This window comes from Scedosporium apiospermum (genome assembly GCF_000732125.1).
Source record: "Scedosporium apiospermum strain IHEM 14462 chromosome Unknown SEQ_SAPIO_0011, whole genome shotgun sequence".
NCBI classification, from domain to species: domain Eukaryota; kingdom Fungi; phylum Ascomycota; class Sordariomycetes; order Microascales; family Microascaceae; genus Scedosporium; species Scedosporium apiospermum.
The window spans coordinates 310,237-316,314 of NW_015971712.1; the positions used below are offsets into that span (position 1 = coordinate 310,237).

Consider the following 6,078-nt stretch of genomic DNA (forward strand, 5'->3'; position numbering starts at 1 on the left):
TTTCTCCTGCGCATAGCATAATTTAGATAATTTAGTGCCACGCTCTCATTCCAAATGCCTACTCAGGCCCTACTGTGACTGGTCCTCCGGCTAGTCCAAGCGAGAGAAAACTACTGGTTGGACTCTTCCGTTGATATTACCCGTCACATTGGATCCCGTGTCAACCTCACTTTTTAGGTAGTCCAATTCTATTTTCTACCCTCCTTTACCTCTCAGAACTGCTTTGCGGTCACATCATCGGGAACAGTGTCCCGTACGAGAAATAGAGCCGTTTTCTCCATGACACGCATTCATGAGATTGCCTACCCTCCAACCCGTCCGTGTGCTCTTTTCCCTTTCCTCTCCCGTCCTCACGTCTCAGCTCCCCGCGAGAAGATGGTATATCAGGATACTGCCGAGGAGAGCCCGCCATTCCTCTTTGCAAGTCATTTTCTGGGTTGTGACGACGACGATGGCACGGCTTCGAGATCCGGAAATGAATTGGTACGCCAAGAGGACGATTCGGCTCCATTTTGTCTTTATGCTTGCGATCTCTAGATCAGACTGTCTTTACATGGCATGTTTCCGTTGTGGTTATTTGTCGATGATGCGAATCCCTGGTAGCAATGCGTTGTGGCTCGCAGCATTAGTCCTGGTACAGCGGAAGTCATCCATCCCTATCCTGGACTACAAATGATTTGGCACCCAATGCTCTGATTAATGTCGATGATCAAGTGATTGAACTCGATTCAGTCAGTATGGGGCCCTGCCATTCGATTCAATTTTTATTATCTGGAAGGCCGGACCCATTTTGTGGTTATATTGGATACGGGACGAAAGTCGTCGACGCTTCTTCACGATCTCCTTTTTGCAACTTTGGGGTAAAGCCCGGCCAAGACTCTCAACCCGAGGCAAGCTTAAATTGATCTATTCTTAGTCGACAGCATTTCCATACGACGCTATGGTCCACTGCGATGCGATGTGTGAGTATCTTGCGGCGTAAACTAACAGCAGCTCTAGCGATGACCCCAAGGTCAACAAAGCAATATCTTCAAATAAGGATGCAAGCAATGGGTGGGAAGATGGCACCCTCTAGCACGGTAACATCTTCAGGCACCGAACCCTCCGATCGATGAATCATGGGACACAACGGCCAAGGCGCCGGCACCTGTCCCTGATTCCCTGAACTGCCAGAACCCTCTAGCTTACCTGATCTCCATCAAACTACCAGCCCTAGAGTATCTTCTACACGACGGTGAGAGAGTCAATGCTGCCGTCCAGAGTCCCAGGTTTGTACCCTATATCTTCATGGGCTCCCGCAGCGCAGGGTGGGCTGCTTAACCCATCCTCGGCGACCCGGATTGTTGTTCTGATTCGGTTCATTTAAAGCTAAGAGCGATGTGCTTTACGACTTTCTTGCCTCGTCACCTCATACATTGCATCAGGGGACGATTTTAAAGTGCAGCCAAAAATAGGTTTTAGTTTCCATTTTACGGATCCGTATCCACTCTTGGTCCACGTTGACCCGGGGGAGGCTGGTGATGGCTTTTCTCGGCCATGGCTAACACTTGACGGCGATATAGGCACAATATACCTGTCGGTCCTCATTCGATAGCGGAAGCCGTTCCTCCCTTGTGTACCCATTTTCTGGTTCACGGATCTTTTTGGGACGGCCAGGTCTACTAAAGCGTCCGGAGAGGGGCAAATAAGATCGCAGGACCGTCCGGTTAAAGGGACCTCCCCGGATAATACATTGTCGAGAGGGTATTGCGCTCTCAACCTCATCTATTCCATATTAACATAGATGACAAGCTAGCCAGCCAGGCATCACCAGATGCCATTCGGGCGATTCAAGTCGGCGCCGTTGAATGGATGAAGGAGAGGCGAAATAGCAATATGCTATAAATATTTCTTTTTAATATTCTTCCACTTAGAGCCTTCGCGATGGCGAGCCGACTCGACGACCCGGTGGCAACGCACATCGCCGTTTCTAGGCGACTCGGCCGGCTTTATAACTGACGATACTCCTGATTGTCCGCAGTTCCCGTTTCTCCCTCTATTGTCAGCTCCTTTCCTCATCCTACTCCCCAGGGATAAGTGTCTTCACAGGGCTCTTTCTTATTTCTCTTTTTGTGTTTTCGCGACCAAGTTGTTCTTCGAGAGAGGCGAATACAGGCATACTCTTTGCCTCTTCCTTTCAGAATACAAAAGGACAGAATGCGGTCCAGCGCCCTGACGGTACTCAGCCTTGTGGCTGCTACCCAGGCCCTCCCCGCCAGGGAGAAGAGACAAGTCGACATTGGCATCGGCATCGGCATCGGCGACGGCGCTGATACTGGTTTCTGCTACCAGGGTAAATGTAGCGGTGCTGGCGAGGGAAGCGGCGGCGACATCACTATCCCTGATCTTGATGAGATCATTGGCTTCCTTCCACCCAACTTTAAACTTCCTCCCGGCTTAAAATTGCCGCCCAAGAAGCGAACCCCCCAGAATTTCGGTGGTGGATGCACCCGCGGCAGCTGCAACGGTGGTGGTATCTCGATCAGGCCCGACGATCCCCTTCCCGGAAGCCCTATCGTCCCCGACATTCCCAGCAACTACCCTCCGGAGCCTGAGTATCCCGAGTCTCCTGAGTACCCCGAGTATCCTGAACCATCGAAGCCTCAGAAGCCACAGAAGCCCGAACAACCTCAGAAGCCACAGAAACCAGAAAAGCCTCAGGATCCAGAGTACCCTCAGACGCCTGACGAGCCCTGGACTCCGGAGTATCCTGATGAGCCTAGCAAACCTGAAAAGCCCAGCAAGCCTGAGAAACCCAAGGAGCCTGAGAAACCCAAGGAACCTGAGAAGCCTAAGCAACCCGAGAAGCCCAAGCAACCTGAGAAGCCTAAGGAACCCGAGTACCCCAAGGAACCAGAGTACCCCGACGAGCCTGAGTACCCTGATGAGCCCGAATACCCTGCTGAACCTGAGTACCACGATGAGCCTGAGTACCCCGATGAGCCTGAGTACCCCGATAACGAGTACGATGATGAGCTTGGCGGCGATGTCACCATCGAGGACATCATAAAGGCCCAGCAGGAGCTTCTCATCATGGAACAGCTCCTCGACACTCTCAAGGACGACAACCAGAGGAAGGCCGTCCAGAAGGGCATCGAGCAAATCAAGGCCTTTTTGAAGAAGCACGGCGCCCCCGAGGTCGTTGTTCCAGGCGGCTCCGGCAGCATTCTTATCCCCGGTCTCGGCAGGAGGTCCGCAGAGTCCGCTCAGCTCCTTGACGCCTTCACTCAGCTAGTCAACTCGCCTTCGTACGCCTCCCACGAGCCCCCTTTCCCCGTCTACATGGTCGTGCAGCAGCTCGCCCAGGTCTTGATCGCCGAGGGTCACGACATTGACCCGCATCTCATCGGCGATGTCCATTCCCGCTTCAAGATCGGCAGGCGCCAGGACGGAATCTTTGCGCTCCCCGGATCCTGCGATCTCGAGGACATTATCGGTCTTGAGACTACGCTCGCTACCATTCTCATCATCTACGGTGAGGATCCCCCGGCGCACATCCAGTCCCTCCGCAACGCCGTCACTGCCGCTCTCCTCTTCTGCAAAGTCAGCGTCCCTGATGTCGGTGGTGGCGACGTCGTCCCTGACAAGCCAGCCCCCGGTGCCCCTCTCGTGCCTGAGGACCCGGCTCCCGGTGCTCCCCTGGAGCCCGATCTCCCTGGAGACGGTGGTGAGCTCGACCCTGATGAGACTAGCAAAGGCGAAGTTACCATCGACGTTCCCTCGGCGGGCGGTGCCTTGAAGCCGGAGAACCCTGCTGAAGGTAGTGAGATCGATCCCGATGAGCCAGAGGAGGGTGCTCCCATTGAGCCTGACGACTAAGTTGGCTGTGGCACAATCAAGAAAAGGGGTCTGTCAATAGGGCGAGGAAGTAAGTTAGATGACGGGATGATATTGCATGCATGAAGAGCGTTCTTGGGTTGAGGGTGATGGATGGGCCTCCTCCTTTCAAATTTTCTTTTCTCGATATCATTTTTATCCCTCTTGTGTCTATGAGTTCATAGTGAGTTTGGAAAAGGGTGTAATTTCCTACGATCTTGGTGCTTTTCTCTTCTTCTATCTTCTACTTTACATATTGCCCATCTATAACATATTAGCTAGCCTTTCTTATGTTCTGGTAGCTTTATTTTGGAATATCAATTTGCATTGCTCCTCGGAACTTCGTTGATGGAACTTGTGCTCCCTCCGCAGCCTTGCCCCTGGAGGCTTTGAACCCTTCACTTACTCCTCTCTCAGCTCGGGGATCCCCAATGGCAAGCCATCTGACAGCCGCTACTACTATTGATGCCTCATGCCTATTGCTTTCTCTATCTATCAGGTTATCATCAGTACCCTATCTAGTACTAGGCTCAAACCCCGATCACATTGCGGGGATCAGAGATGGCATTGACTCTCTTCCTTTCTCTAGCTTCAAGCTTCAAGCATCCCTTAGCTCCAACACGAGAGCTCAAATCAAGGGACACATTGAGAACATCATCCCCAAACTCTAGTGCATTCAACTTTCATCCTGATGAAGCTCTAAGCCGTCGCCTCTTTCGCTAAGGTCCTCCTTCCAGCCTCAGACTACGCATTAGCTTATCCCCATAGATTCTTCACCCCTAGCCCTCGTCTAATTCCTTGTTCCGAAACAAGCTAAAGCAGCCTCTTATCAGCCAAACAGAACCCGGAATCACTCAGCCCTCCTCGCTAAGAACTAAGCCATCTCCGCGGCGGGCGCTCTAGCGTCTCCACCTTACGCTCCCTTCAAAAAATGGCAGCCGCGCTAAGAGGAGCTCATTTTCATCATTGAACTAGCGTGTATCGTAGATAGCAGATAGTTTCAAGCAAGGGAGCTATTACCGCGTGTAAGCTGTTTTCCGCTCCGCTCGAACGGAGCTCCCTTCGCACGAAAACACTCGAGCCATGTGCCGGAGGTCGGGGTCCGGGGAGGATCTCAGCCCATGTCATGCCCTTTGCTTTTTTTTTCCCTTCCAAACCTTGGCCAATGGAGGCCATATGGTTGGGGGCTAGGGAGGTGATGGAATTAGCTTTCGAAGAGGATAAGTCCCTGACGGATATCTAATTTCACCGAGGCGAGCAGGAGCTGTCATTCTCCCATTCGCGTCCACGGTCATCAAGTTACACGGCCAGACATTCCAGCCCTCAACTCTCCGCTCAAATCCTCACCCTTGCATCTGATGTGCCACGGCTGTGTCCAGGTCCACATTGCCCAAGATATGGGCCCCAAGACGCATCCTCCCTCGCCTCGAACCCCCTAAATCATACCACGTTTTCCAGTTCTACCCTAGCTTTGCCAATACGCCGGACTGGGAATCTGCAAAAGATCCTCCCTACCGCCCACCGAACCGTACCGGAAATTTTCGTGGCGGGCAAACCGAGCATCGTACGGCTTTTGGCCCGGGCGTCCCTCCACACAGGCCATAATGCGTCGTTAGCATTGACCGCGACAGGGAACTGAGGAATGTGCTATGTGCAGCCTGTGCTCAATATTGTGTCTCCAGGAATCCCGAGTGCGAGATTGACCAAAAGCGCTGCTGGACAAACAGCCGTAACACCATCCTGTAGGCTCTCAGAGAGAGCAACTGGCGACTCAGTCTGGCCGGGCAGTCCGATCCTCAAGGAAGAACGCCGAGTCACCGGACCAGCGTCCTAAGCTAGGGATCGCATCTTCCGATACCAGTTTTGAGTTGGGACACTTTTGAGATGCAGACGCCAGTGACGAATGCCGAGAAGAGCTTGCATGAATATCTCTACACTACTCCATTACCAAAGGGAAGCCCAATAAGTATACTCCACTCCATATTATCACTAGATTCGTGGACAGGCATATCTAGTGTCGTCCGATGCTGTGTAGCCGATCCGACCGACCTAGTAGCCCTTAGTGTGTGGGATATGGGATCGGGCAGACGATTGACAACCAGGACCGCTAGTGCGTGCTTCCAGGCCCAACTTCCCGTTTTCGTGTTTTCACATCCCTAGCATGCAGTAATAGTAGCACGAACGAATAGTAAGGTTTGGCGATGCACACCGCGACTAGTATTA

The 6,078-nt window shown here is 52.5% G+C and overlaps 1 pseudogene; it reads left to right on the plus strand.

Annotated features, from left to right (window-relative positions):
• Nucleotides 1–2,196: 2,196 nt before the first annotated feature.
• SAPIO_CDS0086 lies at nucleotides 2,197–3,858 on the plus strand (annotated as a pseudogene; the record flags this gene model as incomplete).
• Between the last annotated feature and the right edge of the window lie 2,220 nt (nucleotides 3,859–6,078).